Source organism: Triturus cristatus, chromosome 4_1 (genome assembly GCF_964204655.1).
Source record: "Triturus cristatus chromosome 4_1, aTriCri1.1, whole genome shotgun sequence".
NCBI lineage: Eukaryota > Metazoa > Chordata > Amphibia > Caudata > Salamandridae > Triturus > Triturus cristatus.
In genome coordinates, this window is record NC_140585.1 from 1,090,955,337 (window position 1) to 1,090,967,724 (window position 12,388).

Below are 12,388 nucleotides of genomic sequence, written 5' to 3' on the forward strand. Positions count from 1 at the left end.
CAGAGGAGCGCAGACACTGGACCATAATTTGCTCCTCGGTCCCCCCTTCTTTTGTTGACTTATTACATAATTCATGACATGGTCAGTTACATCACTCATGACTCACTCATGACATTACTCATGACATCTCTAATGAGCTGTGAATGGAATGGAACTATAATCGCTAGTACTTTATTTAGGGATAGTGTGTGTATATTAACACCCCTTTTTTTCCTTTTCTTTCGTGTAAGAACCATTATAATACGCAACATGCCCATATTAATATGGCTGATAGCCTTTCACTTTACAGTAATGTGTAGTCCATTGTTTATGTTGATGTTTGCAATTCTAAGTATGTTTATTGTGAATAAGTCACGTTGACGAACATATAGGTATGGCGGTCAGGGGGCAAGCTATGCTGAAATGACATTGTGTGCATATTAACACTAGTTTTCTTTTCTTTATTTTATCAATTCCTGAATTTTCACATCGTGACCAGCCCAATATGGCCGCCAGCTTTTTGGATTAAAGTAATGCACTGCTGATGACGTCACATATTACATCACTCATGACATGGTCAGTGACATCACTGATGACATCACTGATGACATCTCAAATGACATCACTGATGACATCATCTACGTGATCATCTGATGCACCTCCTCACACTCTAAAATACAGACTACCATTTTCAAAACCATAGACACACCAATACTAGTACAGCTACAATATTCTGTGCACTATGCATGCAGACCTCTAATCAGCTACATAGCTTTGATACAGTTTTTTAAATACTCAGTTAGTACCTATGCAGTCTAGGAATCCTTCTGTCTGTCCCATGCACTTCTCCATTCAACCACCCAGCACTATCCTCGTATCCTATTACTCTGCCAATACCTAAGCACTAATAAATTTAGCATGCACTCTCTTTGCAGCACTGAAATTACTCCAGTTATAAGTCATATACTTAAGGAATGGCCTAGCCACTAACACAAGTGCAGGTACAATATTTTGTACACTATGCATGCAGACCTTTAACCAGCTACATACTATTGATACACTCTTCTAAATACCTAGTTCGTACCTATGCAATCTAGGAATTTATCTGTCTGTCCCATGCACTTCTCCATTCACCCATCCAGCCCTATCTACGTATCCTATTACTCCACCAATACCTAAGCACTTATAAATTCACTATACACTCTGTTTGTAACACTGTAATTATTCTAGTTACTAGTCATGAACTTATGGAATGGCCTAGCTGCTAACACAAGTACATCTATAATATTTGGTGCACTATCCAAGCAGACCTCTAACTAGCTACATACTATTGATACACTCTTCTAAATAGCCAGTTAGAACTCATGCAGTGTAGGAATCGTCCAGTCTGTCCCATGCACTTCTTTAATCACTTATCTACCACTATCTACTTATCCTATCACTCCACCAATACGTAAGCACTTATAAATTAAGTGTTCACTCTGTTTGCAGCACTGTCATCATTCCAGTTACTGGTGGTATTCTTATAAAAGGACCTAGGCACCAACACAAGTACACATAAAATATTTGGTGCAAAATCCCTACAAATCTCTAAGCAGATACATACTATTGGTCCACTCCATTAAATACTGAAGTAGTACCCATGCAGCGTAGGATACCTCCTGTCAGTCTCATGCAATTCTTCAATCATTTATCCAGCACTATGTTCTTATTGTATCAGTCTGCCAATACCGAAGCACTTATGGGGCAGATTTACAAGCACCCTGCGCCACCAGTACGTCACTTTTTTGTAACGTAGTGATGGCGCCAGGCACTCCTTCATATTTACAAGGAGAGGAAACGCCACCCTGCGTGGTTTTGCCTCTCCTTATAAATACGACCCCTTCATACACAGAAATTTGCATTGAAGGAGCGTCCCATAGGTGTTGCTGTGGGTGTTCCCACGCAACACCCATAGAACAAGACACATCTCCAGATTTATGAGAAATCGTAAATCTGGAGATGTGTGTGAATGCTGCGCCATCATAGAGTTGGTGTAGCAAAGCGCAACGAGAATTGTTTTCGTTTCACCTCACCTATAAATTCACCATACACTACTAATGCATTCTTTCAGTCAATCATGCTGTATACATATTTTCAACCAAACTTTCACACATTACCTTGCAATATAGTTCTTTCTTTAACCAGATAAGGTAGTTCTGATAAGAACTTTTTTTTTCTTTTGTATTTTTATTTCTTTTTTTGAACAATTTTGTATTTTTGTTTTTTTTTTTCAAAAAATGAACAAAAAAAAGAACGAATAAAATAGGAAACATTTGGAATTACTTATCTGTCCAAAAACAAAAAAACAAAAAAATTAACCACGATGGTTGCGTTGCGCAGCACAAACTGCATCAACCGACTGCTCACCGAAGCATATAAGTTTCTTACACTTCACGCAGTGTTGCTCGAGAAAGGCGAATTCTGGCCTAATGGCAATTGCAGGTGTTCCTGAGGACACTCCAGATGTACTTGCCACAGCAGGTGAGGGATTCAAAGCAGCTCGCCTCATTTCCTCCCGAGCAAGATTGAGAGGATGTGTGGTCTGGAGATGCTTGTACATAGAAGCAGTGCCACAAGAGTATTTTTTTTCACTGCCTCTTGACAGGACTCGGTCCCAAATTTTGCATGTCACCTTTCTCGCATTTAGTTTCTTCTCTCCAGGTGGAAAAGTGAAGAATTTCCACACGACACTCTGTGGACGTGGTGCCTCCTGCAAGAATTCTTCTTCAGAAGATACTTCCTCCTGCTGCTGCTGCTGTCCAGATGCCATTTTGTTTGATATTTTTTGAAAAACACCAAAAAAACAAGCAAAAAGGGTTCTTGTAGGAAAAGAGATGTCTCTCTAAATATGCTCCAACAAGAATGATTAAAATGGGTGGGGTCCTTCAATAGTTACAGTGGGATATGTTATGAACAAATGAAATCTTTTTTTTTTAGGTCACATGGGATCCGCGCACTCTGCGTTCACGAAGCACTCACCCGACGCGACTTCGCGAAAATATATTTAAAAATAATAGAAGTTTATTATAAGTACAAATATATTATTTTTATGAATATCTTAGATAGTCTCTTGCCCTAATATGTATATTAAACACACATAGATATCATTTTAGAACATAAAAAACATTTAGCGGGAGTCGCGCACCCAGCGCGCCCAGCATGTATATGACATCACGCAGGACCCGCCACTGCGCAAGCGTCGCGTACCGTATTGCGCATGTGTCGCGAATGCTCGGGAGCAGGAGTCGCGGACTGGTCGCATACCAATCGCGCACATCACGTAATATTAAATGTATATGATGTAACTGGAAAACACGCAGCCGTCGCACACCATACGTGGATCCTTCACGACATTTCTAAAATGGCAGCTAGAATCCGTGCACCCACCGTGCACCCACCGTGATGTGTAAGCTTTGGGTGCGCGACTCCGAAAAAAAATTGGGAAAAAAAATGTAAAAAGAAAATAATATAAATATATTAAAATAAAAAAATAAAACAAAAAAATTAAACAATATATCAGTTTAAAGTTTAAAAAAAAATTTTCTCGCAATTTTCAGAAAAATATATAATGTTATTTAATGAAAAAAATATTTATAAATAAACAGTTAAAAACTGTAGAAATTCAGTACAAAAAAATAGGTATAACTACTATAACACTTAAAAATTAGCATTTAAAAAACCTTTGAAATTCACTGAAAAAACCATAGGTTTAAGAGACGTAATAGTTAGAAATTAGCATTTAAAAAGCTTTGAAATTCACTGAAAAAACCATAGGTTTCAGACACGTTATAGTTAGAAATTAGCATTTAAAAAACCTTAGAAATTCACAGAAAAAACCATAGGTTTTCAGGGGTGTTATAGTTAGCTCGTACAAAACCATAGAAATTCCTCCGTTATAGTTAGTTCTGCTAACTATAACTCGCGTGCCCACAATGCACTGCTGATGATGTCACATATTACATCATTCATGACATGGTCAGTGACATCACTGATGACATCTCAAATGACGTCACTCATGACATCACTGACAACATCATCCATGTGACAATCTGATACACCTCATCATACACTAGTAGAACCTTTCATCACTCACTGTAAAATACAGAGTATCATATTTGAAACCATTGACACACCAATACCAGTTACTACGTACCCACTCACTGATTCCTAAGTCTACACACACAACTACCCATTCAACAACAGAATCACTTATACATGCAGTCACTAATTAATAGAACACTATCAAATGCACTTATACACATATATAGACATGGACACATCAGCAGTCATCTTAGTCTGTTATGCAGTCATTCTACTCACTCATGAAAAAAATTAATCACACTTACATTTGCTCACATATACAATTATACACACAACACCTCATTTATTCAAACACATAGTAACTCATAGTTAATATGTTAAAAAATCACCATTACAATTATACACTCATTCATATAGTTATTCTCAAAATCACCTCCTACATATACTTATTTATATACATCAAATCTCACATACAATGCTTTTTATTTTTTTACTTTGTTGAAGATGTACAACTAAAACATATATTCGCTTACCAACACACAAATAAATATACTCAGTCACCCAAACAACTGTTTCCACATGCACTCTTTAACCATATACACCTACTCAATCAACCATTCACACATCTATGCATAGAGTTACACACACCCCATCCAACCACACACAAACTCAGTGTCCCATACAAATACTCACCCAACTAATCAATAACTAATATACACACTCATGTAGTTAGTGACCAATTGATGCAGCATATTATACAACAACAGAGACAGTGATGTACACATTCACATAGTTTAGTTACTAATCCATGTATTAAGTGAGACACTTTTAATTACTCACTTAAACAGACAGTCAAACAGCTACCAAATCTTCCATCCAGACAGTTATATATCCATTCAATCTTCAATACAGATTGGTATATATATAATACATATTTAAATTTCAAACTAAACCACATTCACTGGATGATGTCATCAGTGATGTCATCAGTGATGTCATTTGAGATGTCATCAGTGATGTCATCAGTGATATCACTTACCATGTCATGAATGATGTAATATGTGACATCATCAGCAGTGCATTGCGGGCGCGCAAGTTATAGTCAGCAGAACAAACTATAACGGAGGAATTTCTATGGTTTGGTATGAGTGAAATTTCCAGCTAACTATAACACCCCTGAAACCTATGGTTTTTTCTGTGAAAAAAAAAATAAATATATATATATTTTAGGATATATATATGATTCTAAACGGAGTCCCAAACGCGCTCTTGGAGTCAAAAATAATTACCAGGGAAACGGATGGTGACATTGACACAGGTAGGTTTATTCACATCATAAACCTGCTGCAACGTGTTTCACCCGCGAACGGGCTTGTTCACACAGCGTGTTAAACACAAATGCCACAATACATACTGTTCCGTAGAAAAATCATTAACATAGACAAAGGACTTGAAAAATACATGCAGTCTGCAATGGTACGCTAAGTAAGGCGCCATTTTGTAATGTGTTTTCACTGGTAGTACATATAAGTGAACATCCACAATTTTTATCTGTTATTCTGTCAGAAAATATCTTCCATGAAAGAAAGTGTCACCATTATAATAGTGCTCATCCTTCATTGGTTAGCGGAAAAATCCGCATCAACATCATACTTTGGCATATCTTGCGGTAATACAAACAACGATATCCGAATTTATTCAAGGCATGCGATACTAATTAAACAACAGTGTGTGAGTCTGATTATAGCATCGTGCCGTTCGTAATGTGTGGTTTCTATTGCTGGGTTTGAACCTTCACATGCTAAGTAGCCGTTTTTTGAATGAAACTTTATGCGAGTATGTGAATACAACGTAATCCCTGGGGTCGTGTAATGTTCGCCTAATAGTGGCAAACACCATTGTATTGCATCTGTTAAGATATAAGCAGTAACATATACCCTAGTTAGTCACCGTCAATTTTGCATCTATCTCCTCTAGAGGCTGTGTGTTAGAGAACATTTCACGGTATGTAGATCATTTCTTGAGGGATTTTGTTCATGCTTTACCCTCATTTGTCAGAGATACCAAGGATTTCTTGAGTAAAATAGAGAAATTCGGGTGGAAGAAAGAGTACATCCTAGTTACCCTAGATGTCAACTCCTTATACACAGTGATTGACCACGACCAAGGCCTAGAGGCATGCGCTAGGTTTCTAAAACGTAGGAACATACGCTTTTTGGGTCATACTGCCATGATTCTTGACATGATCAAGTTTTGCTTACGCAATAACTTTTTTATGTTCAATAACGATCTGTACAAGCAAACACTGGGGACCGCGATGGGTACATGCTTTGCACCGAGTTTCGCCAACCTCTTCATGGGAGCATGGGAGGAGGATTTGCACATGAGTTCTACTCTTCGAGATACCTTAACCAAGGTTACACTTTGGTTAAGATATATCGACGACATTTTCTTCATTTGGCAGGGAGATGAACAAGAGTTGAGATTCTTCATCGAGACCCTCAACCAAAACAACAATCATCTCACTTTTACGAGTACCATCAGTCGCAAAGAAGTCAACTATCTAGACACCCAAGTAAGAGTAGTGAAGAATAAATTACAGACTATTCTTTACCGTAAAAGTACAGCGGGAAACACCCTGCTCCATGCTATGAGTAGTCACCCAGATAATTTGAAATGGAGTATACCGTATGGGGAACTTCTCAGAGCAAAAAGAAATTGCAGCAATCTGAATGATTACCAAAACGAAGAAATAATAATGGTAAAAATATTCAGAGAAAGGGGTTATCCACAGTGGGTACTCAAAAGGGCAATGGATAAGATATCCAATGTTGAGAGAAATATGATTTTAGAGGATAAAACTAAAGAACCCATAAGTGACGACGAAGATTCCAACATTACACGCATGATTCTAACGTTCAATGGGAATTCTGAAGCTGTAAGAAAAATCTTGGCACAAAATTGGAAACTTCTGAAAAGTGACCCCATAGTAGGGGAAAGCATACCAGATAGACCAAACATCACATACAGGAGGGGCCGTACTTTCAAAGACTTGCTGATCCATAGTGATTTAACAACAAGTACAGTTTTGAGAAGCATTAACATGCAAGGCTTCTTTCCCTGCGGACACTGCAAGGCGTGTGCTAACAGTCGCATGGTGAAGGAATTCTGGAACACCAGTACTAATACAATGGTTAGTATTAACCAGTTTCTAACATGTAACAGTACATTCGTCATATACGTTCTAGAATGCCCATGTAAGTTAAGATACGTGGGCAGTACAACACACATGGTGAAAAAACGAATTCTGGAACACATGAGGGCGATTACAAACAAACACAAACAATACCCTATTGCCCGTCATTTTGAAAGATTCCATTTTTCAGACTGCAAGAAACTCTCCTACTATGGGATAGAACAAATTTTACCAAACAAACGAGGTGGAAATCGCACCCTGCGCCTTAGACAAAGAGAATCGAGACACATCATTGGGATGTGCACTAGATTTCCCAACGGTCATAATATGGATGAGGAAATGGCGATCCATTTACAGTCTGAATGAATGATTTGTTGAAAGCACCATCACCTTCACAAGCTTTGTGAAGCAGCACATATTATGAATCTCTTAAATAATGTATAGCTTTTGTGATCCTTTTAGGTCCTTTTCAGGTTCTTACCAGGTCTACTTTCAGGATGCATGTGCAAGTGAACTTCCATGTATTAATTGAAATAATACTTTTTTAGACTTCTTTATAGATTTTTCTAGAGACTTTTACTGTGAAATGCCTCCAGATGTCTATATAACTGTTCCATAATTTTTTAATTAAATCACAAACATGTGTAAAGTGTAAATACGATATTCTTCTGCTTTTCTCTCACTCCACTTTTCTTTTGTGCTTCTTCTTACAGAAGGAAAGGAAGGGACCATGATTTTCTAGGGCCAAAGGGGTCCCTACCCTTTTCTTCACTTACCTTCCAGACCTTGGTGTTTTGACAACTATCAAGTAATTTACTGTAATCTGAGGTTCCAAGTACATATTAACAAACTTTTGTCTTATGCTGTACTTAATAGGCATGCCAGAGATTTTGACCTCTAATGTGACCTCTTGTTATTTAAACAAACCAAGATGCTCTCTTCTATCTCTATCTTCTATACGAATTCTTCTTCTTATACTATTTTGTTTTCACTGATGGGTGTTTTATAGGAAGTTAGTTTGAACAGGGTAAACACAATATGCCACATTCATAGTTCCGACAGAGACTTTGGACGTTTCTTGTATAACTTAAAGCATCACGTATATATGAAGAAAGTTCTACATAGATTCTTTAGATTAGGGTTGATGCTCTTTCCTTCTAGGATATTATGGAATAGACGTTATGCTATCTTTGCTATGAATTGGCGAAGTACTACTGACGTAATCAATTGACTGAGGAACATAAGATAGACGGTATGTTCTCTTTGCCACTATATGGCGAATTTAGTTTAACCGTCTGAACTTTTTAACAAGCTAATAAACAGTTGCATTTACTGAGCTTTTTTATTTATCAAAGTACATGCATGCAAAATTAACGGTGACTAACTAGGGTATATGTTACTGCTTATATCTTAACAGATGCAATACAATGGTGTTTGCCACTATTAGGCGAACATTACACGACCCCAGGGATTACGTTGTATTCACATACTCGCATAAAGTTTCATTCAAAAAATGGCTACTTAGCATGTGAAGGTTCAAACCCAGCAATAGAAACCACACATTACGAACGGCACGATGCTATAATCAGACTCACACACTGTTGTTTAATTAGTATCGCATGCCTTGAATAAATTCGGATATCGTTGTTTGTATTAACGCAAGATATGCCAAAGTATGATGTTGATGCGGATTTTTCCGCTAACCAATGAAGGATGAGCACTATTATAATGGTGACACTTTCTGTCATGGAAGATATTTTCTGACAGAATAACAGATAAAAATTGTGGATGTTCACTTATATGTACTACCAGTGAAAACACATTACAAAATGGCGCCTTACTTAGCGTACCATTGCAGACTACATGTATTTTTCAAGTCCTTTGTCTATGTTAATGATTTTTCTACGGAACAGTATGTATTGTGGCATTTGTGTTTGACACGCTATGTGAACAAGCCTGTTCGCGGGTGAAATGCGTTGCAGCAGGTTTATGATGTGAATAAACCTACCTGTGTCAATGTGACCATCCGTTTCCCTGGTAATTATTTTTGACTCCAAAAGCGCTTTTGGGACTCCGTTTAGGATCATATTATTGCCGGTTGTCTCCGCCGGTCCGCGCCACCCCTCCTACGGGGGCTAGAACTTCAGAAGGAGTGACTTTGTGGATTAATATATATATATATATATATATATACACATCGAAAAACAGGTGTGCCCATGCACAGAAGCGCAATCAAGTCAGCGCAGGTTCAAGGAAAACCTTTATTTCGGTCAAACTGCCAGTAAAACAGAGAGTCAATACATGGGTATTGCGCTTTACTCTACAACGCGTTTCGGGCTCTTCCTTTCTTCTTGGTGGGACGCCATGTTGCAGCTACATGCCTCTGTACAACTTGGTAAGTAGACTCAATTGCAGTGCGCATCCATTCAATGCCTTCATATTTCTGCTGCAGAAATTCTCCCACATTCAGCCCTGGATGGGCCTCGCCAGAACACTGCAGTTTGTAATCCATCCATCGCGCTGCTTCTAAGGACTCGGAAAATCCCGAGCTCCCTTGCCCCCTTCAATCATGGGGTGGTGCGACTTCCCGCGGCTGGGCAGCCGCATAGAAACATCGAAAAACAGTGGTACCCATGCACAGAAGCACACTCAAGCCAGCCAGGTTCAAGGAAAACCTTTATTTCGGTCAAACTGCCAGTGAAACAGAGTCAATACATGGGTATGGCGCTTTACTCCACGACGCGTTTCAAGCTCTTCCCTTCTTCTTGGTGGGACGCTATGTTGCAGCTACACGCCTCTGTACAACTTAAGTCAAATACGCCCTCCATTGGGCCAATCAGGTAGGTAGACTCACCCAGATGTAATCTGGGAATTGCAGTGCACATCCATTCAATGCCTTCATATTTCTGCTGCAGAAATTCTCCCACATTCAGCCCTGGATGGGCCTCGCCAGAACACTGCAGTTTGTAATCCATCCATCGCGCTGCTTCTAAGGACTCAGTAAATCCTGAGCTCCCTTGCCCCCTTCAATCATGGGGTGGTGCGACTTCCCGCGGCTGGGCAGCCGCATAGAAACATCGAAAAACAGTGGTACCCATGCACAGAAGCACACTCAAGCCAGCCAGGTTCAAGGAAAACCTTTATTTCGGTCAAACTGCCAGTGAAACAGAGTCAATACATGGGTATGGCGCTTTACTCCACGACGCGTTTCAAGCTCTTCCCTTCTTCTTGGTGGGACGCTATGTTGCAGCTACACGCCTCTGTACAACTTAAGTCAAATACGCCCTCCATTGGGCCAATCAGGTAGGTAGACTCACCCAGATGTAATCTGGGAATTGCAGTGCACATCCATTCAATGCCTTCATATTTCTGCTGCAGAAATTCTCCCACATTCAGCCCTGGATGGGCCTTGCCAGAACACTGCAGTTTGTAATCCATCCATCGCGCTGCTTACATATATATCCCAGTAGTGGTAAATTTGTTTTTTGTGCTTCTAATAACTTTAGCATCGTTTGACAAATGTCCACTAAACCTTTTATCAAAAGTGCTCTTTTTTGCCTAGTTTCCAAATGAAAAGTTTCCGGGTGATCCGTCAAGTAAGACCAACAAAAAAGGGGTGTCCCAAAATGCAAAATATACATGCATTTTCCATAGACTTCTTTAAGAAACTATCACAAAAACTTCTGAATGGAATTTGATATATACATGTATATATATATATATATATATTCACTGAAAAACCCATAGGTTTCACACACGTTATAGTTAGGAATTAGCATTTAGAAAACCTTGCAAATTCACTGAAAAAACCATAGGTTTCACACATGTTATAGTTAGCTGGACATTTCACTCGTAAAAAAACAATGAAATTCCACCGTTATAGTTAGTTCACCTAACTATAACTCGCGCGCCAGAAATCCACTGCTGCTGACGTCACATATTACATCACTCATGACATGGTCAGTGATATCACTGATGACATCTCTGATGACATCTCAAATGACATCACTGATGACATCATCCATTGACTGTGTGTTTCTGTTCATTTTTAATATGTTTAATATATATAGGGAAAGGTATGTTGAAGAATAACTGGATGTGCAAGTTTGTGAATGGATGATTTTCTTGGTGTGTAACTGAGTCTATATGTAAGTCACTAAATGTATATTACTGCAGAGTAGTGACTGAACTGTTTGAATGTCTGTATGTGTCTCTGTGTTGGTGTATAACTGGCTTCATGGTTTTGTGAATAGCTATATGAGTATTTATATGGCTTATGTATTTGTTATCTGAGTATCTGTATGGGTGCCTGAGTGTATGAGTGGGAGAGGTGTGTGTGACTCTGTGCATAGATATATGAGTGGGTGATCCTATGGGTGCATGGTTTTAGGAGTGCAACTGTGACGGACTGTATGGTTGAGTGAGTGTATGCATTGGTGTGTTAGGGATTGAATGGGCATCTTAGTTGTAGATGTGACAATAAGTACATATATGAAACACAGTGTATATGTGTGTAAGAGTATATAAGTATCTATATCTGAGAGTGTGTCATAGCGGAACTGGGTGTGTGAATGAGTGTGTGCTTGTACTAGAAATTGTGTAAGAGTGTCAATTTTTTTAAATTTTTTTATAAGTAAGTAATTTCGAGTGTGTTTAACTGTTTAGGTGAGTTAATTTTACTGTGCTTATTTATTTACACAACTGACTATGTGTGTCATTACCTAAATGCTTGATTGGTATTGTGTGAGTGTCTATATATGTTTATAAATGCATATGATAGTCTTCAACGGAGTAACTCTAAGTATAAGTTACTTTACAGGTGAGTGAATTGAGGTGCATGTCGATCTAAGAGTCAATGTGTAGGTATGTAGTTATTGGTATTGGAGTATCTATGCTTTACAAATTGCCCGTCTGAAAGTTTGAGTTGGTTTTTCTAAATTTATTTTAGGGTGGGAAAAGATGTACTATTTTGTCACATATATGACATCATCAGTGATGTCATCAGTGATGTCATTTGAGATGTCATCAGAGATGTCATCAGTGATATCACTGACCATGTCATGAGTGATGTAATATGTGACGTCATCAGCAGTGGATTTCGGGCGCGCGAGTTATAGTTAGGTGAACTAA